Raw genomic sequence first — 27,504 nt, forward strand, 5'->3', positions numbered from 1 at the left:
GAGATGAGATGTACGAATTTATATGCAATTTGGGGGAAAATACAATGCAGGGATAACCATAAGATAAAGAGATGTCTAATAGTTAACACTGTCTGTCCCGCGTTCAAAAAAGTGGCTCTGAAAATAGTGAGCTCCACTCCCATCATCCAGATTTCCAAGGCTGAGTCTCCATTATCCAGCTTCCTTCAAAGGACTTCGCTGTTTCATCAGGCAGGGGACTGCACTGCTTAGAGTTAAGCCTTTTTCCGATTTTCATCCCAATCAGGGAAAAAATTAAAAGGCATAAATACATGGTGGAAAAACTTCAAAGGAATTAAAGATCAATCTTGTTTTCATGTAATCCTTGTTTCAAAATATTCTTCATACCATAAACCTCAGTGAAATATATGGCAATTCCTTCCCTGAGGCATGAATACACCCACAGCTGATTGTAAACACAAAACTAGGGTCAACAAATGGAGAATGGTTTCATTGTCTGGAATCGCATTCTCTGATTGGAAATAGTCCCTTGGGAATTCATTACTGAGGACAAGTCCCACCCCTTGAAATTGCTGCTGAGCTCACTCATGATTATCAGACAAGACATTGGCAGTGAGTTCATCTGCTCTACTCTGCTTTAGAACAACACATGTGATTAACCAGGTAAAATTCTTTTCCTTCTCCTTTATACTTTGTATCATATATAACAATATACTATGTGCATTATTATGTTAGTAGTTTGCATGTTAAAGTCTTTCTAAAAATATTGTGACAATATTTTATTCATGAAACGAAGTTATAGAAGGAAAGAAAAATGTCTGTGACTAAATACACAAAAAAGAAGTTGAGATGCTCAGTGTCACTGTCTGACATTGACTATATTCATCCAAAAATGTGTAATGCTTTCTCACGGAAATACCACATATTAACAATAATTGATCATTGTAATGCTCTGTCACATAATTTTTTGGAAAGATGATTTCTGCTACATAGTTCAAAGTGAAAATATTTGTTAAATTTAAAGCAGATGATAATGTGTTGGGGTTTTCAATTTTACTTTTGTTTCTACCTCTATTATTTTATTGAATAATTTTGGCATATCATAAGATTATCATTGCACTTTGGAATAATTTTATGTATGTTTACAGTTATGTTGATTAGAAAAAAAATTTTATATTTTTCTTATAAACTTTTTCATAGAGTTTGAACAAAACCTCTTAAGTACATCATTTACCTTTTCTGACAATTAGCTAATGTACCAAACAGACTCACGCAATCCAAGAGAAACATATTACCAAGGTTATATTCTGAAAAGGCATAGCTTTTTAAAAATTCAGAGCCGCTTAATCAACAAGGTTACAAATGAAATGATCGGTTGCCTTTGAGGTTGGGAGTTAATTGAATGAACAGATAGCATGGCTTTCCTTACAGCAATCTATAACACTAATGGATAAGCTAATTTTTTCTTCCCTAAAGTAATTGCACAGTCATCTTTAATTTAAAATCACTTGCATTTACTCAGTTAGTTGGTTCCTAATAGGGCAAGGGTCTTGAACGTTAATACTGGGGAGATTTACATACTGCCAATATGATGCAGAGAGCGAAGACATTTTAGTATAAGTAATTAAAATTGAACATGCACCTTTTTTGCTATATTGAATATGTTATCAGAGTTTGCAAGGAAGATAATATTGGCATAAGATTAATCTTATAATACCCTAATTTTAATATTATTACATTTCTGTTGATTCAAGGATTTCTGTTTCCATATCAGCCAGGAAATTCTAAGTAAAATATTAAAGTAAAAAATTAGTGATTCCCATTAATCAAACTCTGTCTATATCAGTGAATTGTGTGTAAGAATTACCATTTTAATACTACCAGGACTCATAATGAATGATGATGTTAACATAATGAATATTATGTTAGAATATACTCAGAATGAACTGATATTAATCATAATTAAGGATGTCTAAGATCGTGATGTTAGAAACACTACCTAGAAATGGATGACAGTAAAACCAGAATTATTATTCCGTGTGACTTAAGGGTTTTTTTATTTTCAGAAAAAGATAATATTCTAAATTTTTTTAAACAAAACAGCATGTTTGTGAACAGTTTATTTACATCTTGATTATTTTTGTCGTATCAACGGTTGGGTTATCTAAGGTATTGCCACCTGAAGTCCCTAAAGAATTTTATTATCTGACATCTAAATAAGTTTCCAACCCAGCAGAAAGACCTGTCCCTTAAAATTCAATTATTTTACCACTACATTTTGAAAATTGTCCGATGACAAACAGAAATGTATTATCTGAAGAAACTTTTATCTCAATAAATTCTTTTTAAGTAACAGGGAATAAAAAGTCTTTTCCTTAAAATCTTCACAGTTTTGCAAAATACAAAAAGCCAAAATTCTGGGAAATATGATTTTGAAAAAATTTATGTTATTTTATTTTGTTTTGTTTTAGCAACTTGGGAAAAAATTATCTTGCCATAACTGTTTAAGATACATAAAGAATTCTGAACATATACAAAAAATGTATGGAGCAGTATAGTGATCTTCTAGGTACTCAGGACTGTTTTGACAATTAACACATATAGTCATTCTTGTTTCATACACAGCCTCTTCAACTTGTCCTAATTTCCATGTATTTTGATGTAAACCCTAGATATCACTTCATTTTATTTATAAATATTTTAGTATTTACAAATCGATATTGTATACATCTCTAAAAGGTAAGCTCTCTTCTTTAAATTACTAGGAGGCAATGATCACAGTTTAAAAAATAACCTTAATGTCATAAAAATAGTAAGTGTATAACCATCTTACAATTTCCTATGTGTCTTTTTCGGTATTTATTTAAATCAGCATCCAAATAAGGCCTACACATGGCAGTTGATTGATTCTTTGAGATTCTTTTACTTTAGAAGTTCTTCTTCTATCTCTTTTCCTTCACACATCATTGAAAATAACCTAAATTTTTGTCTTACACACTTTTTCTTTCTGGATTTTGCTGATTGCAATACCATGGTATTGTTTAACATGTTCCTCTGATTTCCCTGTTTTTGTAAACTGCTATTTCAGGCTAGAGAATTGCTCAGATTCATGTTTTATGTTTGGCTGGGTACTTTATAGCTGGCCTTGTGTTCATCCATCAGGAGGCACTTAATACGTAGTTGTTTTCCTTTTTATGATGTCGGTAGCCATTGGAGCTCAATGCCATATATTTTAATTGGAAATGTGAAAGCGTAGAATTAATTCTGAAAAATAGCGGACACATTAAAACAACTTATGGAGAAATGACCCAAGATGAAATATAAATACTGCATCTGGGTTACGTAGCCAGCAACATCACCAAAGAAGGGTGTTTTGCTGCTGTTGTTGTTGTTATATATGACTGCATTTTCTAGAATTTGAAATTACATATAGTAAAAATTAACTGTCTCCGGTTTTTTAGCAAATGTACACTCCAGTTGTTCCCTCACCCCTTTCTTCTGTTTTCTTTTTTTGTTGTCATTGTAGTTTTGTTTATTTTTGGGTTTTTTGTCTATTATCCTAGCGCTTTACTGGACTCTTTGACAAGTTAGCCAAGTTACCATCTCATATCCCAGCTTCATATTGTAAGTCTAATTACTCTAACAAGTGCTTTCCAATGAATAGTAATGTGATGATAGCAGTGATGTTTCCAGAAATCAAAAATAAGCCACATAGTCTGAAAAATCCTTTTTGACCCATCTCTAACAATCCGGGAAATATGGCTTGCATGCTGAAATATTGGCATTTCTTTAGAACTTCTGTTATTTATGAGACCAAATGGGTAGACTACTTTAAATCACAATTTTCTCAGACAGGGCCCTATACACTGAAGTATAAAATATCATCTGTTTACTGGAAGACTGGAATTTGAGCTCAAGAACTAGTCAGAAATCTGATCATAGAAACTAAAATATCACAGACAAGACCTAGAGAAAAGCTAACTTATTGGCGAGCTGACTGAGCATTATTGTGTTAGAACTGCTTGACACTGCAGACTGAGTATTACGTTAGAACTGCATGACACTGCACACCTAAAATAATATTAATGGGGATGAAGGTGTGTCTTTGGGAGGGCTTTATATGACTTTACGAGATTGGATCAAAGTAGATACCCATTTTTACAAAGTTTATGAGACTCAGAATAAATGAATATGCATGTGCCAAGAAGTACTGAATAAACAAATAATAAAATATAAATTAAATTGGGAAAATACTAGTGATTTGGTAAAATGAATATTTATTACATATAAAATGAGTATATGCCATTTGAAGTAGTAAACGACTCTACATTACAAATAGGCAAATATATACAAATAAAGGCCCTGATCAGTTACGTGTATAAATCTATATTTGTATATTTCTGAAAATAACACTAATGAGAAGGAATTTCACTGTAGATAAGGTTCATGAACATCCCATTGCCTAATGCTAAAAAAATAAGATTTACTTTAAATAAAAATTAATTCTTCAAATACTAAGATTTTGAAAGGCATCAAAATAAAATAAAATCTTTTTATTAGAAAGAAAATAGTCATGTACAGGAGTGCAATGATCTATTTTTACACTGCCACTTTTTCTTTTTTCAACTGCATCTGTACCACATTGTGATTTGGGTGAAGATGAATGCTGGAGAATTGTGCTAGTAACTGACAGAAAATGCAAAACGTTTTTGACGTCGCATTATTTTAAAGTTTCCTTGGACATCCTTCGGTTGTAGCTAATTTTCTGGGGTCCAAATAACATGAATAACCATACATTTATTTTAATGGAAATAACTAAAATAACAGCCTTACTGAGAAATTTTAATTACTTCAGGTCCTTATTTCCGCCAGAAATTCATTAATTGGTTTCTTCTTATTTAAAGTTTTGACCATTGAATTCTATAGAGTCCATGCCTTGGGATAATTTGTAAGTTAAATAAAAGGCTATCTGAGAAACAGCTATGTCTCTTCATAGTGCACTAGCTTAAATCAAAATTCACAAAGAAATAATTGAGAATTACATAATTTTGGGCCACTTACACTCAGAATTTTTGGTACAACTCCTAAAAGAAGGGAACCATGTTTCCTGTTGTTTTCTAATGACACATTTTAGGGTTCTTGAGATACCTCCATTCATGGCAACTTCTCCAACTAACGAAAGTAAGTAGTGCTTCTGATTTCAGGCAAGGCTCATTTGATAATGGTGAAGGTGGTGAAGATGCTAAGCCTGAATGATACTGTTCAATAGGTCCATATCTCATACAAACTGATACATATATAGTAAGTTTGAGATTTTTTTTCCTTTCTCAACTGTACATTTTAGTTAGTTATATAAAAATTTTTATGTTTTTTCTTTCTTAAGAATTGCCTTGGCTACTAAAGGACCTTTGCATTTCCGTATTGAGAATCAACTTGTCCATTCCACGCCAGTGAGAGGTTTATATATACATTTGGATAGAGTTGACATCATTACAATATTGAGTCTTCCAATCCATATGCAAGCGATATGTGGCCATTTATTTAGACCTATGTTAATGTCTCTCATTGTTTTATAATTTTCTTGATAAATGACTTCTCCAACTTCTGTAGTTTATTTCTAGATATTTAGGTTCTTGGTTTGTTCTTTGTTCATGCCTTCTTCATTAGGATTTGGTAATAAACTTATAAAAGAAATTAGGGCACTCTGTCTTTTTGTTCGTCTGGAATATTTTTTGTTTGTTTGTTTGTTTGTGACGGAGTCTCACTCTGTCACCCAGGCTGGAGTGCAGTGGTGCAATCTCGGCTCACTGCAAGCTCCGCCTCCCGGATTCCCGCCATTCTCCTGCCTCAGCCTCTCTGAGTAGCTGGGACTACAGGCGCCAGCCGCCACGCCCGGCTAATGTTTTTGTATTTTTAGTAGAGACGGGGTTTCACCGCGGTCTCGATCTCCTGACCTCGTGATCCGCCCGCCTCGGCCTCCCAAAGTGCCGGGATTACAAGCGTGAGCCACCGCGCCCGGCCTCGTCTGGAATATTTTAACTAACACAAAAATGTTAGAAAGAACCACTTCATCCTAACATCCATTTTAACGATAAATCATTCATTAAAAATTTCCCATAGATATTGATTTGTACAGGTTTTCTTTCTTTATTAAAATAACTTTTAATAATTTATTATTGTTCTTTGGCACATGCATTTTATCCAAATGCACGTTATGGATGTAAGGCTGGCACAACAATCTTTATAATTCCTTAGTATCTTCTACAGTTGTGAATATATTTGCTTTATAAATTCTAAAGTCATGTTTTTTTCTTCCCTTTGTCTTATTCACACATGTCAGGGGTATATTTTTATTCTATGTCTTTCCATATAAGACTTTTTTCCAATCAGAATGCTTGTTTGTTTTATAATTCATAATTTTCAGATTTTATCTGTGTTAACTTACTTCTGCTACTTCCTTTTGCCTTCTCCTTTGGTACTTCAGTTAAATGTATAAGTTACAGAAACAATTAATGCCATTATTTTTCTCAGAGTATAATTCTAGGTTATTTTAAATTGTATATTATACATAGAATTTCATTTTTTATTCAGAACAATGAAAATATTAGTTTTGAAATTTTAACATGCCGCAACAGCCCAAAAAAAGTTTTAAAATTATTTTTCAGAATTTTAGTTCATTCATGGAATGTGGCAAAGTTGATGTAACAATATGTACCAGGGAGTTGTCTTGGAGTTGCTTTGTCACATTCTAAGGCGAATGCATAAATTAATTAAATACTAATTATTAAAACAAAGTTACAAGAGTAATAATGCAATAATAGTAAGTATTATATTGAGTTATATAAGAAAAAATAGTGCACCCAAATGTAAATGTGTTAATCAGCTTAAGGATTGAAATAAAATTTCAAAGGATGATAACTTTTGAGGTAATTTTACCATATTTTCAAGATCATAAGAGTAACAGATTACTAAAATAGTAGATTATTCTAAAGGGGACATAAGGAATCATGTATCAGTCACTCCTATATCTTATTTAACCAAGAAACTCTTTTCCCAAAGCAAATATTTGTTGGCAATGTACACAATGAAACTGACAAAGCCCCAGCTTTTTTCTAAGTGGTCCCCGCAGAGACAGGTAGAGACACTCCTGTTCTATTTCCTCCCCGTCCCAGCCTGCTCTGCACAAGGCAACCTTAGAGAAGCCTCTGACTAGCAGCAAGCACTAAATGCTACTCTTACATATTTACAAAAATGAGACAAATTAAGAAAGAGATGATGACATTTTATTTATCTCATTTTATTTTTATACTCTTCAAAAATCTTTTTTATTTTACATTTTAATAATTTTAATTGTTTGTAAAGATTTGTACTATTAATTCAAAATCTCTAGAAAATAAACTTCTCTGCTGGATAAGAAAACTGAAATCTAGTGGCGTTTACTTAGAAACAGGGCAGACCACTACCAGTGGCAGAGCAAAATTAGTAATCAGACTCTTGATACCTATTTTATTTTGTGTAAACATCTCCAATCCCAAAAATTGATTCACGTCGGCATTCCATACAAAGGTGACCAAGTTTAGTTGTTGCATGGATCCCTTATTCTATATATAATACGACTGCAAATCTTCCATGTAGCAATTCAAATTAAAAATAGATCAGAATGTGTCTATAAGTTTGTTTGTTTGTTACTCAGTCCTTCTGTGTAGTTAAGAAATGTATTTTGACTGCGGATTTGCCAGAGAGTGAGGTATTGACTTTAAATGAAAACATCTTCATTAAATATACACACATTTTCTATATCACAATGTCATCTGTTATTATGGTCAGTACCTCCCATGTGTGTGCATCCCATAATTCCATTTAAGCATTTATCCTCCATGATATATACACACACACTACAATGTAAAACACACCATGATCTTTATCCTATTGTAATTAAACAAAATTAGACTTGCTAGCTTTAATTTAACTCAAAAAAGTAAAATACCCAAAGTCACTACTATGCTCACAAACATAGCTCAAGAAACGAGATGGTGTTTCAGGCTATTTTTTTATATGAGTTTTAACATGCTATTAGAACTAACTCAAGTGGCCAAAGTAGCAGTCTGAACAAAGATGAGATGGTAAACTGTCATAAGAAATGGGAGAAGCAATACGGATCACGTCTTATGAAGGCCTAATCACATCTTCTGTCATTCTTCTAGCTTCAAGATTGTCCGATGTCAGTTGCAATAAAATGTGAGATATAAGCTGACAAATATACCCATCTTTCATTTATTTTACAAATTAAGTGTGGGCATTCTGATTCTGAATGTTAGAATTATATCAATAAACTTGATAAAAATTTGGGCTCCTAAAGCGCAAATGTAATAGCATTAAACATATGGCCAGTAAAAGTCCAAGTAGACGTATTGAGATGAAAAACATGAATTTTCTTGTCCTTGCTGCATTATGTTAAATGAGGAACAAGATGTCACCAGAGTGCCAATCTCTCCTTCAAACAAACGAACATTGAAAAAACAAGAGTGTATCTACATCACAAGAACTTGCAGAGTTCTGAAAGCATTCTGATCCACACTCCACAGGCATTTAGTAATATAGAACAATTGTATGATTCTAAAATAATTACCTCTGTCAAAATTTACATTATTAAGACACTGACTATGACAAGTGTTTTTGCTAAGAAGAATTTCTTGAGCTTCAGCTTCTTAGCTCAACCCAGATTTGTGTGAAGTGTTATGTGTGATCATTTTTAGGCCCATAATGCCAGGGTTTTAGATGGAGCCTGGAGGTTCCTAGGAAAATTTATAAAGTACAGAACTTTCACTTGAAAGACTCCCAAATTTATCTCAATAAGCATATCCATTCTCCTTTCTGCCTCCTTTCCAAGCTCACATGCTCTCATTCAAAGCACAAGCACTTTTTAAAAAACTAGTATTGTTACTCTGCTAATTTCTTAAAGAGTAAAAGAACTATCTTTTCCATGAAATCATAAGTTACCTTTAAGAAAGGCCTCTAAGGAATCTGATTTTCAAAATTCATAAACAGGATTGGAAAAGTTCCATAGTCCCTCTATGGAAGAATCTAAAATAAAACACTTGAGGCTGAAGGCTGTTTCTTCAAGATGTTTAGAATTACAGGACTGAGGGGCTTTGCCAAGAAAAGCTACTTTTCCCTCCTTAAACTGTCTCCAACCTCGCCATCCTATTAATTCCTTCCAGAAGACAATATAATAATAAAATGGAAAGCCATTTTTAAAGGTTCCTAACATCTTTCTAAAAAGAACAAAATTTCGTGCCAAGACAGGCACCCAACAATTGACTATAAGATGTGATACCATTGAGATTAATATATTTAGCATGTTAACTCTCTCTACATGACTCATCATTTTCATCTCAAAAGACCAAATCCAACTGAAACTTACTTAGTTTAAAACTTATTTAATTCATAGAAATATTTAACTCTTCATATAAAAGTGTAGAAGATTTATGTATATATGTTTGTGGGGATTGCATGTATAAAAGGAGGAGATTTCCTAATATGTTATTTTGTATAGATTGCTTTTGTGTGATATATTTAGAAATGAAAATTCCAATGTGGTAATGTGCAATTATCATAGGCTGCCTACAAGATTTATTGGAAACATTTCATTTAGGTTGATAACATTTGTGAGTCTACAAGAAAAAATAATGTACTGTTCTATTTAAAGATGTTCTTTAAGATAATGCAATGCAATAAACCCCAGGCAATTTTTGGCATTGTGTTAAAAATACGTATTTTCACAACTAGTAATCTTTCTCTATTTGAGAGAATGTTTATGTTTAAATATGTACCTCTAGTAGTTGCCAGCATATCTTTCACCCAGATTTCTTTAACTCAATAAGAGTCGAAACTGTTCAACATATTCAGCATATGTTCCTCACTTTTTCCTTTAATCATAAAGACCTCAAGATTAAAGATAAACTTTAACATTTATCTAGTATTTATCTCATTAATGGCTAGAATAGTCAAAACAACACACGTGGGGCACATTGTCAAATTTCTTTGTATTCAAAATTCTGAACACAAAATCACTTTTCAATACTAAAAGACATATAATTTCTGTTTGCATAACTATTTTTTCCATCATGCAAAGACTCTCTACTCACTGATGTTGGTAAGATAGTTCACATATTTTCATGAAAATGAACACATTTATAATAGCACAGTGGGAAGAATTGTCACCTGACATCTGAAACACTACTGTCTTTCAAAAAGAATATCCTTGTGATTTTTGTCGGCAAAAAAAATTAAATGTGCCTTTCATTTGGGAATAGGAGTGAGGGCCATTGCTGCCATTATTTTTAGTAATCTTCATGCTTGTGACTGTAGTAAAATAATAATTATTATAATCTCACAAGTGATCATTGGTCATTACATTCAGATTCTCTGGCAATCTGAAGAGAAAACTGCTATCTGTGATCCAGGCTATTCCACTTTTTTTTCTCACAACAAGTGAAGAAGTCTACATAGAAATATATAGAAATTCACAAGAAAATAGGAATCAAAGATTAAGAATCAATCAATAGTCACACTGAACATGAACTTCCACAATCTCCAAAACCTGAAAGGGATGGTGAAATAAATTGTTAACTTATACATGCCTTGCATCAAATTAAAAATAAAATAAAAGCACCCTGAAATTAGATCATTTCTTCTAACTTGCTTGAAAAAAAACCTCTGCAACAATCTCCATATCGTAAGTATGGGTTTTAAAGGTGTTCAGTTGCTCTGTCTATGAAGTAGCCATTCTTTTGCTTCTTTACTTCTCTAATAAATGTGTTTTCACTTTAAAAGAGAAAAAAGGTTTTCAAGATATTGTCTTGAAAAGAGAGTAAAGTCAGGAAGTTTAGGAGGAACAGAAATGTAAAATGCAGAATTAAAATGAGGGTTACAGACATGAAGGTGAAGACTTATGCAGAAAATCGAAGAACTGATACAAAGCCCAGACTTGTGGTATTGTCTCAGAATGTGGAGGAAGGAAAAGACACGAAAGTAATGTGAGAGTATCCGATAAAATGAGGATAGATAGTAGTAATAGAAGCAAGGAATTACGTTGCCTCTGAAAAATCAATCAAAACAATGGCCATAGAAACAACAATTACAGAAAACTCTTCTGAACTGATACAGAGTTAAGTTGGCTGCATGGAAAGGTCTGTCATTGTCTCAGGCAAAATCAATAAAAAGGCCTATACTTCAGAAGGTCATGAGGTGTTCTGTTTGTTGGAATCAGACAGTCTTATATTTGTTTATTCTTATTCAGGTTTTATCATTATCTTATAAAAAGAGGATCATTTTTCCTTCTTTTGAGACTGGGTCTCGCTCTGTTGCCCAGGCTGGAGTGCAGTTACAAGATCATGATTCACTGCAGCCTCAACTTCCTGGACTCAAGCGATCCTCCCACCTCAGCACCCCTGAGTAGCTAGGACCACAGGCATGCACCACCATGTCCAGCTAACTTTTTATTTTTTGCTAGAGACAGGGTCTCACTAAGTTGCCCAGGCTGGTCTTGAGAAGATCTTTGCATTAGCATTTTCCTTCCATTTTCTTGTCCTGTGCTTTATCACAGTATTCTAATTTTACCTTGGTGTTCAACAATGCAGCCAGCATGAGAACACCCACATAGATGAAATCTTTGCCCATACCACCTCGAGGATGTGCGAAATTGGTTTCCTAATTTCCTGATTAACTTTCATTGCTTCACTTCTGAGTATAACTAATAACCATATGTCTTTCCTCTTCAAAATAAGTTTTCAAATAAGGTTGTTTCCATAGTAACCCACTTTCAGGTACCAACTCTGTGTGAATCGGGCGGGGTTCCATTGCACTCTAATAATGAATAATTTCTTAAGCTAAGTGACTCAACACAACAAAGGTTTCTTTGTCATTCAAGGAACACATCTCTTCACTCTTTCACATTAGTCTGTCTTTGGCATCCAGGTTATCTAGAACTGGCAGGTTCCTGAATCAGAGTTGGCGAAGCGTGAATTGAATCTTAAGTTTTCATCTAGAAGTAACACATATAACTTCCACTCGACGCTTCACTGATCAGTGCAAATTGAATGGTTACACTCAGCTTCAGGGGAGCAAAGAATTGCAATCTTACTTTGTGCCCAGAAGAACTGGAAATATTTGCTGGACAGAACCAATGGCTACCACATATTCCCAGTGGAACTGAAGCAGTTAATTTCTCTGATATTCCTAAAATTGTTATGCTGATAAAGAAAACAAAGGATCCAGGCATTTGGAATTAGGGATGCTAGATTTCTTCTCCACAACACCTCTTGACCTGCTGCTAATAAAACGGATGATGGCTTTTATTAAAATTATCAACTGGAACATAGATTGGGTGAGGTGAGGTGAGGAGTACTGCAGTGTAACTTCAGAAGAAATTTGAACAGCCTTGCTACTTCAGACTATAATATCTTATTCATATGCCAAAGCTAAATTCCTTAAACAGAAACCAGAGAAATTGCACTCAGGCTTGGAAATATTTGGAAGAAAAAAGGAAAGAGGGACATAAGGGTGTGACCCTATTTGAAAAGCATGACTTAGTAAGATTCCTGGGATTAATTATAAGTAATAGAATCAAAGAGAATAATTGGGACGCTAACGTGGCAAAATGTGTTTAACAGAGATAAATCATTGCTTAGCCACAAAACAACAAAAAACAAAATCCAAGGGCTCTATAAACTGCACTAGAAAGAAATCATTGGCTTGGGCAGTAGTGTCCTCTGCTGAACACTGCTCCCAATGCCTTCCTTAAGAGCAGGACTCAGAATACCAAACAATGGAAATCCTCTTACTGGGGAAACCTTGGCAGGCACAAGATTAGCTATCCAAGACTTACTCTATAGTTTCAACAAATGGCTGCTCAGTTACCAAAATACATTTTGGATTAATTAACGAGCTAAAGTTTTTTTATAAAGGAATTTCTAAAATAGAAATATATTGGTCAATGTTAGGTTTTGGATGGACAGGAACACTCAAAGCAAAAAGTAAGTTACTAAGCTACAAAGAACATTAAAAGATCAATACGTTTGCTTAAAAAATGAGAGAAATAAAAAATGTAAATAAAAGACAAATATAAAAATATAAATGAAACAAAAAGATACAAATTTAAATATTATAACACAGAGGCTATGTCACTGATGTATAGTAAGATCTTATAGTTCAAAAAACAATCAAATATCTCACTAGAAAATATAAGGGAAGGAGGCAGAATACTTGAATCAAAAATTTCTAGAAGACATTCTAAAAGTTGATAAGTATAAGACCTTTTACCCTTTACCCAATAAAGCTGCTCTTCTTCTACTTGCTCAGGCCCCTTGCTCTGCTTAAATTCTAAACACTGGACTGTCCTGGGGCCCTATGTTTGAACTCTTTCTCTATCCACAGGTTTTCCCTACGACCTTACCCAGTTCCAAGCCTTTAATCATGTCAGTGAATCCATATCTGATTGCAACCTCCAAACTCCAGACACTTGTAACCAAGTGCTGATTTTAAATGTCCACAAGAATATCCAAGGTACACTGAACTTGACAAGGTCAAACAAAACCATAGGTTTCTCTCTCCATTCCCTAAATCTAATCTTTGTTTAATTTCCTCCATCTCAGTGTATTTCAATACAATTTTTTCCAAGTTGTTGAAGTCAAAATCTATTTATCACTGCAGATCCACTTTCTCTCAAATTTTATATCTGACATTATCCATGAATTCTATCAGTTCTACCTCTAAAATACATCCCAAATATTTCCAATATTTCTAACTTTACTGTTACCAATAAGTCCAAGCCAACATCATTGCTTGCCTAGATTTAAAAAAAAACAACCTCCTAATGGTTATCCCCCTGTATTAGTCTGTTCTCTTGCTGCTGTGAAGAAATATCCAAGACTGGGTAATTTATGAAGAAAAGAGGTTTAATTGACTCACAGTTCTGCGTGGCTGGGGAGGCCTTAGGAAACTTACAATCATGTTTGAAGGGGAAGCAAACAAGTCCTTCTTCACAAGGCGGCAGGAGAGAGAAGGAGTGCCAAGAAGGGAAATGCCAGACGCTTGTGAAACCATTAGATCTCGTGATCTCGTGATAACTCACTCACTATCACAAGAACAGCATGAGGGAAACTGCCCCCATGATTTAATTACCTCCCACTGAGTCCCTCCCATGATATGTGGGGATTATGGGATTACAATTCAAGATGAGATTTGGGTGAGGACACAAAGCCAAACCATATCACCCTCCTTGCAATAAAAAATGAGTGTGATAATCATTTTTCAAAGTACTTAAGATTGTTTCCATTCTATTTTTAATATCTCCCTAAAATTTCTCATCACACTTTGAGGAAAAATTCACCTCCTCACCATCACTTAGAAACCCCACACTCTGTTACCTGTTTCTTTTTCTCTAATCTCATCTCATATAAATTTCCTTCATCCATTATGTTCAATGTTAATTGAAAGTACCTCCATTTTATTGCTTCCTGGGAATTATAATGAAGAAAATATAGGCCAAATTTGTAAAAGCAAAAATATAAAATATTCTGATTTTGTCATTCCTTTTCTGGGAGTATCATTTTTAGAAACAGAAACGTAAACATATTTGTATTTGTGCTTAAGTAGTAAATGCAGCATTTTTAATTATATTGATAGAAAACAAACTCAATATTCTATGAATTGCATGGAGTAAATAAATTATAGAACTTTTAAATAATGGCATAATTAGGCATGAAGCTATTTAAAATCATTGCTACAATGAAATAGAGAAAACAAATACAAACTGCAAATTTTTGGACAATGCAAATACAGAGCCCACTCTGATTATTTTATGACTAAAGAATATTTTGAAGCTCCCAGGGTATTTTGGAAGGCTAGAAAAGCAAAATTCTGGAACTGAACAACAAAATCCATTGGCCAAGCATATTATGAGGGATTTTCTATGGAAAACACTGGTTTCTTCCTCTCAGCACCCAAGATGCTCAGAACTGGATATCCACCATTGAAGTGTCCAAAGAACCAGCTGTTTTCATGACCGTAATTATGAGAATATTGATTTCTGCATATATGACCACCTTCTCACTCTGCTCACTTCTAAACACAACGTTCCTTCCAAAGATGCCACTTGGTGGAATGTAGGTGATGTATCTGTACAATACCTGCAAAAGAAACTGGGGATGTGGGTGTTATGGCTTCTACCTTAGAAAAGGAGGACTCATAATGAGAGAAATCACCAGAATGTTGGAAAGATATTCAAAGATGTTGAGAGGCCACAAATGAAATACATCCTTAATAGTGTAAATGTAGGATTGGTGCCAATCCAAACATATATGGAAAAATATATGCATAGGAAAAATAAACTTCAGGGGAAAATAAAATAAAAGCATGTGTGTGGAGATATATATATGCATGTTAAGTTTCTCCTAAACTTTGGTAAGTTTTCCATAACATTTTACAATAATGCATGTTCATTGTTGAAATTTTGAAAATAACATAGATATACAAAGAAGAAAAATAAAAAATAATCCTATAATACACAGATAGCAGCTGTGAACATATTTGATGCAGTTTCTTTGCCTTTTTTTTCCCAAACGCTATGTTTATACATATATTTTTAGAATTTAGATGAGTATGTATTTCTTTTGCCTTATTAAAATATCTCCTTTTACCATTTATATTTTAATATTATTTAAATTTAAGAAATTTACACAATCTCTGCTTGAAAAAAGATAACTGTTCCCACTGATATATGAAAGCTTCCTAAATCTGTGAAAAAAAAATAGAGCATTCCATATAGAACTGGGCACAAAGGATGAACATAACAATTCATGAAATAAGAAATGTGTTAATAGCTAATCAACATGAAAAAATCCTCAAGGTCATAAATAAGGTAATTGCAAATTAAAGATGATTCTCTATGACATCACAGTTGAATTTTCAGGGGATTCTGCATTGCAAAATGAGCTCAACACAAGCCAACATTCCCCTGAATGTCACTTTCAGAGGGCTCATGTGATCTATCCTCAAAATGCCTATCTCAAAGCTGTCAGAAAGGTCTACTAGAATTTTCTCAGAAGAAATGGAGAGTCATTGTGCCTTGCTATTGTAACAGTGAATGTTCCTTTAGTTTTTGCAAACATTCTTAGAAAGATTTTATTTTGTTTTTTGTTTTTCTAATAGCATTTTCAATAATTATATAAAATGCAAAGATCTCAATTCTATTATAACATTAAAGAAACATACGTAAGCATCTCTGGGCTAAGAATGGTTAAGTAGTATAAACTGACGACAGCCTGTTGTTTGGACAGATGAAGGATAGCCTAATGAAGAATATGGATCGTGTGGTTAAAATACAAAGAAAAACTTGGCAAGAACCGGCTTTGGTGTTTGACTTCTCACTGTGCACTAGCAACCCATAATTATTATCAGATTCTGTTTTATGTTGAATGGATATGGTCCAGAACTGTGAAAAATATCTTCACTTATAGGAATGTGAGGGCAATCTGACTCCATCTGTCACCCATTTGACTGCCTTGGGGTAATGTAGCTTGTTAAACAGGTGACCTTCTCCCTCCTCACTTATCCCAAAACTATGTGCTTTGTTAGAAAACAAAAGAACTCCCATAAACATAGAGCAGAAGAGTAGCCATGACCTCTCCTAGCCCCATGCTTCTCCTACTCTAATAAATATCACTTAACCATGCATCCCAAGTCTATATCTTTAGTCTTTGAGAAAACAGCTGCTGAGATAGTCAAGTAGCCATAATTTCTGAAATGTCTTATACTGAGCCAAAAGTGAGAGGTAAATTGTACCAAGATTTTTATCTGAACTTTCATTTAAGACTATTTTCTGTCACTTTTATGGGTTATACTTTAATTTTATTACTGTATTATCCAGTAAAATTGGGAGTTTTAAATATGCTCTACCCCCAGGTTATAATTCTTGCAGTGGAATGAATTTATATACAGTGTTGGATGAGCATGGCAATGATAATATTCTGCTGCCTCCTAAGGTTTTATCGGGCCTCTGCTCTCTTTCTCTGGCTCTCAACTACTGTGGAATGAATATATTCACCTAAATGTCACACACCAAATTCAAAATAATGACTTCCTCCTCATTCTGACAAACCTCTCCCTTTCCTGGATTCTCTCTCTTTGGTAATCCACACAGTACGCTAATATAGGTATCATGCTTCCTACCATTTTCTCTCTTCTAATCAACTGTGCACCAAGGTTTGTCTAGTTTTTTAACCCCATTCTTTTTCCATTGTTCATCTGTTTTCTCTGCCATTGTGTAATTTCATGCCCTCAAAAGTAATCACTTGAGCTAGAACCATGAATCCTTGCAGACTGTGCTTCCATCTGGAAGAACTGGGATTGGAACTGAAGACTGTCTGACTTTTAAAACCTGGGCTCTTAACCAGTGGTGTAAGCTAAAGTAGGGCCTATATAATAAAGGTCAAGGATTTTGGAATTTGATTTACATACAATGGGAGTGATGTTATCCAAGAAGTTTTAAATGTTTAACATAATTTTCATATCGGATGTATTGCTGTAAAATCATACTGCCATAAGGGGAAGGATGAGAAAGTTATAGTAATTGGGGCATGATATGATACAGGAGAAATTTAGGGAAAAGTGTGAATCTGAGAGTAGAGTACTGATAGAAACTTGAAAGATTGACTAGCACATTATTTTAGTTCTCTGATTGCTCTATTCAAATATCAACATATAATAAAAGACTTCATTTTTACTTCCCAAGTAAACAGAACTCATGGATTAAAGAGCTGATATTATAGTTAACAACATTGCCCAAATATATGTGTGTGTGTGTGTGTGTGTGTGTATACTCTCTCTCTCTCTCTATATATATATATATATATAGTCATATTTATGCTGCTCAAAGGTTTATTTTTATGTTTGGAAAACACACCAGTGGTTCAGATTCTATAAAGCTCTTCAAACAAAAAGAGAATCGTACATGTAATGCATGTCTCCTCTACATTTATCATTTTGTCCAGCAGAGGTTTGTTTGGAAAATGTCTGTGATATCCTAAAACAAAGTTCCAGATGGAGGAGGTGAAAATAGACATATGTTCCAGCTGTTTTTAATCTCTCTCTCTCTCTCTTTTTTTTTCTTGGCTATGGTTACACTAAAAGCACACCCTTTAAAAGACAAAATAATCACTCTCTTCAAATATGAGGGGTTCACCCAATGGCCACGCACAAAATTTTATATCTTCTAATAAAATTTGCATCTGTGCATGTACAAGCTTGTCGTATATATGTGCCGCCATCTGTGGATAGGCGCATGCATGAATGTGTGTGTGTGTGTGTGTGTAAACTATTTTCCCAAGGAGAGCTTGTTTTATAGGTGGAATCACTACCTACATGTATTTCCAACTCTCTACTAGACATGTATTGCATAAAACCCTAAGTTTAAAAAGTTCCTCAATGTCCATGTATTATTATATTGAAGCACCTGATACAGGTGGGTCTTACTTAGTTGTTGAAGATTTCCAGTACCTTAGAATGATCAAAACTCGCTAAAGAGCGTGTCTTAGAGAATGCCACCATAACAAATCTTGCTTAAATACTATCTACAGGCACTTCAAACTTCATATATCCTTTTGGTGATAGAACTGTTCTGTATTTTGACTGGATTGATGTCAACATTCTGGTTGTGATATTGTACTACATAGTTTTGCAAAACGTTGCCTTTCAAATACTAGGTAAGGGTACAGTTGGGTCTCTCTGTATTATTTCTTACACGTATCACTTTACATGCAGATGTGTGTGTGTGTGTGCCTGTGCATCTGCATTATTCTCTAAATATTTAAAAATGTCTAATTAAAAAAAACTCAATTCATTCAGTTACTAAGCTATCTCCCAAAACAAATTACTACCCTCTCCCCCACGAGAACACATTTGTTTTATCTTTAACATCTGCTGATGACACCAGCATGTACGTAATGAGAACGTATGAGCCATCTTTGACTCTTCCCTACTCCCCTCCACCGTTCAATCGGTCATCAAGTCTCACTGATTTACTTCCTGTTTCTAGAAATCATCTATCTCCTCTTCTTCTTTCCTACGGCTGATGGCCAAGTTTCAGAGCCTCATTCTCTCTGACTTGGTTAACGAAACCATATCCAAATTGCCCTTCCTGCATCAAGCCTTACCACCTTAAAACAGTCATCATAAATGCAGCTGCATATTACAATCACTGGAGAAGGTTTTATACAGCAATACTGCCAAGATCTCTATCCTAGGAAAATTAGTACAGATAGCCTATGAGTATCTCTGGTCATTGGTATATTTTCAAACTTGCAAGATAATTATAATGTGCAGCCATGGTTGAGAATCATTCCCTTGAATATCTGTTTTCAGCTATAACTCTACAATGATTTCACTAAAAATGAAAGGCTAAGTATTATATTTCTCTACTTTATCCTCCCTCTCTATTACGGTTTGAATTATATCCCTCCAAAATTAATACACTGAAAAAGTACTTCCGAATGTGACTGTATTTGGAGACAAGATGTTTACGGTGGTAATCAAGTTCTTTAATATGGCCAGTGTCCTTATAAAGAGGGAAAATTTGGATAGGGACATGAACATAGGTAGAATAAAATATGAACGTGAAAGAAGAAATCAGGGTGATGTTTCTACAAGCCGAGGAACACCAAAAATTGTCAGCAAATCACCAGAAACTAGATGAGGGGCACGGAACAGATTCTCCCTCACAGCCCTCACAAGGAACGAACCCTGCTGATACCTTCATTTTGGACTTCTAGCCTTCGGAACTCAGAGACAATACATGTAGGTTGTTTTGACATCCAGTTGGTGGCACTTTGTTACAGCAGCCCTAGCAAACTAATGCACCCTTACAAATTATAAAGTACAACTGAAGCTCATAGGGTTGCTACCCTATGGCTTGTTCTATAGCCATGTATCTGTTTTTAATTTCTTCATTCCTTTTTTTTTTACATTTTTAAAATTTTTTATAGAGATGAGAGTCTTGCTATGTTTCCTAGTCTGGTCTTGATCTTCTAGCCTCAAGCAATCCTTTGGCCTCAGCCTCAAAGTGCTGGGATTACAGGTGTAAGCCACCATGCTAGGCCTATTTCTTCATTCTTTATGTTCCAGAAACACATCCATGAAGACTTTGCTCAGGGGTCACCTTGTCTTGAATAAATTCTTCTATACCTGCCAAGATCTCTGATTACATGCAGAATATTTTTGCTACTATATTGACGACATTGTATTACACATATTTGTTAAATATTTTTGCGATCTAAGAAGATGCTAAGTTCATTGAAGGCAGTGCCACGTCTTAGTACTTAAATTCCTAGTGTTTAGAGTTCCAGGAGTTCCTCAAGAATGTCTTTATTGAGTAGATAAATGAATTATTTTATGGAGTGTACTGCATAGTTTGTGTACACCAAAATGCAGAAGCTAAAATGGGATTAGAGGTGCAAGAGATTTATTAAGAGGGGAGGAAAATAATAGATGGTGGGGAAAGGCTTCAGATTACAATGTGGTTTTGAGGCCTGTTGCAGGAGAAAGAAAAGGCAGGATTGGGTAGGAAGAGCCTGGGTGTGTGCACAGTTCCAATAAAGTTTCTGTTGAACCAACAAAAAGTTTTTGAGCGAAAGTTGCCCCTTGGAATATTCCCACATCACATCTGAATATGCCTACCTCTGCACTCCAGCTAAGCTATGGTATATATACCTGCAATAATCGCAGTTCTCTCATCAGGAATCTTGCACCCATAAAGCATGACTTCTACCAGCTTGAAGGGTAAATCTTCGTTCCATGCTGTTTGGCCATGTGTTTTTATTGTGCCCGGTACATATCCCAGAATATCTCAGAGGAAAACAAGTGTCAAATTCCACAGTCAAATGACACCATCATGACAATTACAAAATGTGGTCACTATAAGTTTTCCATTGATGCTTTCCAAGAAATGATCAAGACTGCCATAGATGAGGAGCAGCTGCACCAATCTGGGCCTCCCGCTGAGTCCATCCAGTACTATTTCACCATGGTTCAGTAGCCCACCCCTGTCCAGGCCCACAGGCAGCAGCAAGACTAGCAGACCACCAGCCCCGTGACCACCATCTGGCTCACGCAGATCTTCACAGGGCAGCCTCAGAAGAGCCAAACAGGGAAGCTGTAGGTTGGATAAGTTCAGCAGTTCGCACTGCATAGATCCAGCCGCACTGTCTAGATCCTGCTGGATTTGCAGCAAATCCAGCAGACCCAGAATGGCCCAGGACAGAACATGCAGCTGATGCAGTAGAACAGCACCAACACAGCAAAGAACCTACTGAAGCAAGACACCTGCTTGTCCCTGCTGGTATCAGGCACTCAGACACTTTCTACCAATGCTCAACAGAACACACAGACAGAAGTCCAACCAGAACAGCAATCATTCAGCCAGCTCCTAGATGAATGGCAGCTCTCTTGGACCCTGTGAGTGACCATGATAGCTGGCCAGGATGCCATCCAGTGCATGTTTATGCAATAAGCCAGCCAGTTTTGCCAGGGCAAGCTCCTCGGGTGGGTGGTAACTGAGGGTCTGTACTGAAAAAGCCAAGGACACTCAAGACAATTTTCACCATGCAGCCTCAGGCATTGAGCACAGTCTCCATCTCCAAAGACACTGAACTCACAGCCACCGACTCTCTAACAGAAAGACGCAATGGTGCTTGCTTCTTTTTTAATCAATATGTCGCTAAAGAATCAATAGGTTTGTCTTTGTTGTCAATCCTCTGACATGAAAATATTAAATAAAAGCATACCTTGTTTTATAGTGCTTCACTTTATTGTGCCTCACAGATATTGCGTTTTTTAACATATTGGAAACATTTGATTCCAACCCTCCTGGATGACTTTGAGGGGTTTAAGACTTCAATACAGGAAGTTTTTGCAGACATGACAGAAATAGCAAGACAACTAGAATTATAAGTGGAATCTGAGGATGTGATTGACTTGCTGCAATCTTGTGATAAAACCTGAACCAACAGAGAGTTGCTTCTTACGGATGAGCAAAGAAAGTGGCTTCTTGAGATGAAATCTACTCCTGATGAAGATGCTGTGAAAATTGTTGTGATGACACCAATGGATTTGGAATATTCCATAAACTTAGTTGATAAACAGCTGCACAGTTTGAGAGAATTGACTCCAATTTTGAAAAAAGGTCCCCTTTGCGTAAAATGCTATCAAACAGCATCGCATGCTACAGGGAAATCTTTCATAAAAGGAAGAATCAATTATTGATGCAGCAAATTTCACCATTGTCTTATTTTAAGAAACTTTCACAGTCACCTCAACTTTCAGCCACCGCCACCCTGATCAGTGAGCAGCCATCAACCTCAAGGCAGGACCCTCCACAGGCAAAAAGATTACAACTCACTGAAGACTTAGATGACCATTAGCATTTTCAGCAATAAAATATTTTTAATTAAGGTATGTACATTTTTAGACATAATGCTATTACACCACATATAGATAGACCACAGTATATTGTAAACATAACTTTTATATGCACTGGGAAACAAAAAAAATTGTATGACAAACTTTATTGAGATATTAGCATTACTGAAGTGTTATAGAATCGAATCCATAAAAGCTGTGAGTTCCTGTACTGTATTAGTCAGGGTTCTCTAGAGGGACAGAATTAACGAAAAAAAAAATATATATATATATATGGAAGTTTATTAAGTATTAACTCACACAATCACAAGATCCCACAATAGGCCGTCTGCAGGCTAAAGACCAAGGAGACGCAGTTCAAGTTCTAAAAATGATGAACCTGGGGTCTGATGTTCAAGGGTAGGAAACATCCAGCATGGGAGAAATATGCAGGCTAGAAGCCCAGGCCAGTCTAACATTTTCACATTTTTCTGCCTGCTTTATATTCGCTGGCAGCTGATTAAATGGTGCCCATTCAGATTAAGTTTGGGTCTGCCTTCCCCAGTCCACTGACTCAAATATTAATCTCCTTTGGCAACACCCTCACAGACACACCCAGGATTAATACTTTGCATCCTTCAATCCAATCAAGTTGACACTTAGTATTAACCATCACATGTACCTATACCATATTAGTATAGTGGTGTTTTCTTGAAGAGAGTGTTTGCAAAGGGTTTCATTTTGTTTTGTTTTTTCTAACTGCCACTTCCTTAAAAGAGAAAATCTCTGCAGGGGTCTGCATTACCATATCCTGACCCTTGGAAAAAGAGCTTAGAAGCTCTTTTTGGTGACCTCCAGAGGCTATAGAAAAAAAATGCGTTTAAGAGATGAATTTATCATTCTCTAGGGAGAGTGGACTTTGTTTTTTCTCCAATTCCTTCTCTTTCAGAGACCACTTGGGACTAGAACTTTGTATATCCATCCTACCCTCTTCACACACCCACACACACACTCACACACAGAGTTTTTCTAAAATTTTTTAAGTGCATTAAATTTTTTTTTCTAGCTACTTTTGATGTGTGGACTTCAGATTGCATGAACTACAGTAAGTCTTTTTTAGATAGGAAAACAAAACTGAAAACATGAAGAGAGTGAGGAGAAGTGAGGGAGCGAGAAGAAGGCAGAGGACAAATCACCCAGAGGACCTTACATGGCCTGATAAAGAGTTTGGGTGTTATTCTATGGGAAGAGATAGAATAGATTCTGCCCAGTAATCTGATGCACATCTTTGAAAGATTACCCTACCTTCATTACGTAGACTGGATTACAGGGTGATGAACAGAAGCAGGAAAACCAGTTAGACATGTAATGCGATAGTTTAAGCCTGAAATAAGGTGGGTGACAGTGGATATAAAGACACTTAAATGGATTGGATTAGATAAATCTTGGACGAAGAAAATACAGGGTTAGCTGTTGGATTGGACATGGTACATCAGAGAAAGAAAAGCAGTGAAATTTAGTACCAAGATTGTTGCCTTGACTAAATGAATGGATAGATATTAGCTCTATTTACTGAAATGGGGAAGGCTGGAACAGAGACAGGATTGGGGAAACAGCAAGAGTTTTGTTTGGGACAGACTAACTTTAACGTACCTATTTAGAAGCAAATGGTTCTGTTTTTTCCTCAGAATGATGTCATTTATATATGTATGTTTATTCAAAGTGCACTGATATTGAACAAATGGAAATTTAAGGAGAAAATGTGTGGTTAGCTGAGAGCAATTATGAGCTAGAACTGAAAGTGAGGGATAAAATTTGACCCCGACTGAATGAGATCTCCCAGGCATGCAGATGTCTTAATTCCTTGCAAAGAGTTGAGAGATTAGTAAATACTTTGTAATAGAGTCTGACTCCATTTTTGATGTTTGACTACTGATAACTTTAAAGTTCCACCACTTTCTCTTCTCCTGCCCTACATGGGGGAAAGCTGATAAGAAAGCCAGGGTACCCCCTTAGTTCAGTACGGGTGGGAAGCTCAAATCATGCAAGACTCAGTGCATGCTGGGGAGCCCTCACCCATCCTCACCGCCTCATCACAATAGAAAACAACCCATTCTCTTGTCATTTTTAGACCCTGTCCTGCTTTTTCTCAGAAAGCCTGATTATGTGCATAGTAAACCTTTTCATGCCATCTTGGTGTGTGGGGACTTCCACCTCTACTCTCCAGTTAAAATAGTTAATACTGCCTAATGTAAATTAAAATAGGATCTTAAAAGTTTGAAACCCATTATGCAAGACCTATTTAGAGAAGAGACCTGTATCCTTTCTGCTCTTCCATGAGCATGAATCATCAGTTTTGTCACCTCAACTATATTTTGCACGGGAGTCCATCTCACCTCTGCAAGATGACTTCAGGGATGGGCACAGTGAGCAGGAAGTCCAGGCAATGACCACCAACACTGAGGGATCTTGCTCTGCTTGCTAACTGGCTGTGCCCCCTTCTGGCAAGCTTGTGCTTTCAACTGTGCTGCTTTGTGTAAGCTTCAGTTAAAAATGTAACCAACCTGCCGGGCACGGTGGCTCACGCCTGTAATCGCAGCACTTTGGGAGGCCAAGGTGGGCAGATCACGAGGTCAGGAGATCGAGACCATCCTGGCTAACACGGCGAAATCCCGTCTCTACTAAAAATACAAAAACAAGCCGGGCGTGGTGGCGGGCGCCTGTAGTCCCAGCTACTCGGGAGGCTGAGGCCAGAGAATGGTGTGAACCTGGGAGGCAGATGTTGCGGTGAGCTGAGATCTCGCCACTGCGCTCCAGCCTGGGTGACAGAGCGAGACTCTGTCTCAAAAAAATAAATAAATAAAAAATAAAAATAAATAAAATGTAACCAACCTAAATTAGAAGCTGATAATTGGCATATGGGAATATGGGATTGAGGCCCTCCTTAAAGTGATCCTGGGTTATGTGTCTCAGCCTAGACCATGTGTCTGAGATTCACTCATGTGTCTGGAGCCCAACATAGTCCATGACTGATACTGGGCTCAGAGGAATAACTCCTATCCTGTTACCATTCTTGTTTGTCTCAAGCAGGCACTGGCCACCATTCTAGAGAGTACTCAGGGAATCACTGATACAACATGTAATATATGGGCATACTGGGTACTCACCTGTAGCACTCACAATGTGCTATGCAGAGGGCCACACTTCTAAAAGCACTGAGCTCACTAGGACACTACAAAATGTTTTTGCTGTTGCTGCTACCTAAGCCGCTATTGCCCCAAAATAATCTCTAACATTGTGATATAATAAGATACATGTATTAAATATATTATAAATATACAATATAAAATATAATACATTAACTATATCATATATATATATATATATGTATATATGTATAAAGTCAGACCTGTGGGATCTGACTTTAAGTCCAGGTATATATGTGTGTGTATATATATACATATATGAATATATATATATATGCTCCCAGTTCCTCAAATAGGTCTCCTTACACCTTTTACATGGTAGTGCTAGGAGACTCTTTTGTTCTAATATTTCTTCTTGGATCCCGGTTTGTGGCACAAAGCTCCTAAGACCCTTGTAATTTAATGAGTGATAGGAGAGCCTGGCACAGAGCTCCTAAATCCCTTAAAATGTCCTAGGCAACAGGAGTCTCTTTTGTTCTAGTGCAGTGACTCCTTGTGGGCTTCAGAATGGGGGCTGGTTGCCAGAGGAACGAACCTGTAATAAAAGGTTGGACCTTTCAGCCCCACCCCCTCAACCTCTGGGGAGGGGAGTAGGGCCGAAGGTTGAGTCAGTCACCAATGGCCAGTGATTTACTTAATCATGACTACGTGTGAAGTCTCCACAGAAAACCTAAAGGACAGCGTTTGGAGGGCTTTTGGGTTGTTGAATACATGGGTGTACCTGGAGGGTGGTACACCCGGAGAGCGCATGGAAGCTCCACACTCCTTCCCCCACACCTTACCCTATGCATCTCTTCATCTGTATCTTTTGTAACATCCTTTATAATAAACCAGCAAATACACATCTCTAAGCTCTGTGAGCTGCTCTAACAAACTAGTTGAACCTGAGGAGAGGGTCCTGGGAACCCTGGATTTATAGCAGGTCATTCAGAAGTATAGGTGACAACCTATTAATATTACCTGCTATAGGAATCTGCAGTGGGGGCAGCCTTGTAGGACTGAGCTCTTAACCTGTAGGATCTGACTTTACTTCAGGTAGATATGTCAGAATTGAATGAATTCTAGAACACCCAGTTTGTATCCACTGCAGAATTACTTGGTGTAGCAGGGAAAACCCCATACATATGGTGTCGTAAGTGTTAAGTGACGGAGTAAGAGAGTAGGAAAACACTGTTTTTTCCTTCAGAATTGGTGTCAGTGAAGTGAGATTTGCTGGAATGGCTCTGACTCACTGAAACATGTGGCTTGGGATGAAAAAGCATAGCCTTTGATTAGAGAAAGGGGAAGCCATTGATTCCTGGGTGGCCATGTGCTTATCCTTGGTAGCGAGCAGCAGCTGTGCCGAGTTACTGAAGGTCAAAGTGACCAATGAATTTGAGAGACGGAGCCAACTCCTAGGGAGTTGGTTCACTGGACGCACAAAGAAATGCAAACTCATTTTTAAAAAACAAATTGTTGAGTGTGTGAAAGTAGGAATTACACTTTGTTTTTTTTTTGTTTTTTTTTTTGTTTTTTACTATTTCTATAGAACCTGATCCTCAGTATTACAGGAATAAACACTGATGCTTCCACCTCCATGTCCCCACCTCCTGTGGCACATCCAAGGAATTAATTTTAATCAACTGGCATCCTTAAATCCAATAAAGCAACAATTGTTATGGGTGAAGCCCCTAACCTTAAAGATAATAATTTGAGACTCTCTAACACGAAGAAGCTTAAAAATATGAGTAGGACAAATATAACTCTCCCAACAAACGATATCCTATAACCAAATATACACATACATAAATCCTAGATACAAAGGAGGAAACAAAAACCCAAAACAGTGGTCATAATTTGACTCAATCAGGAATGAAAAATTTATTCA

At 36.1% G+C, this 27,504-nt stretch overlaps 1 protein-coding gene across 1 annotated transcript in view; it reads left to right on the top strand.

Moving 5' to 3' along the window:
- The first annotated feature begins 558 nt into the window (after positions 1 to 558).
- Positions 559 to 27,504, top strand: part of DLC1 (DLC1 Rho GTPase activating protein) — a 523,594-nt gene continuing 496,648 nt past the window's right edge. Inside the window, exon 1 of the mRNA XM_058441995.1 lies at positions 559 to 642. The gene's annotated coding sequence lies outside the window, so the exon portion shown is untranslated. The remainder of the gene's footprint in view (positions 643 to 27,504) is intronic.

The sequence above is a fragment of the Hylobates moloch genome, unplaced genomic scaffold, assembly GCF_009828535.3.
Source record: "Hylobates moloch isolate HMO894 unplaced genomic scaffold, HMol_V3 SCAFFOLD_8, whole genome shotgun sequence".
Classification (NCBI taxonomy): Eukaryota; Metazoa; Chordata; class Mammalia; order Primates; family Hylobatidae; genus Hylobates; species Hylobates moloch.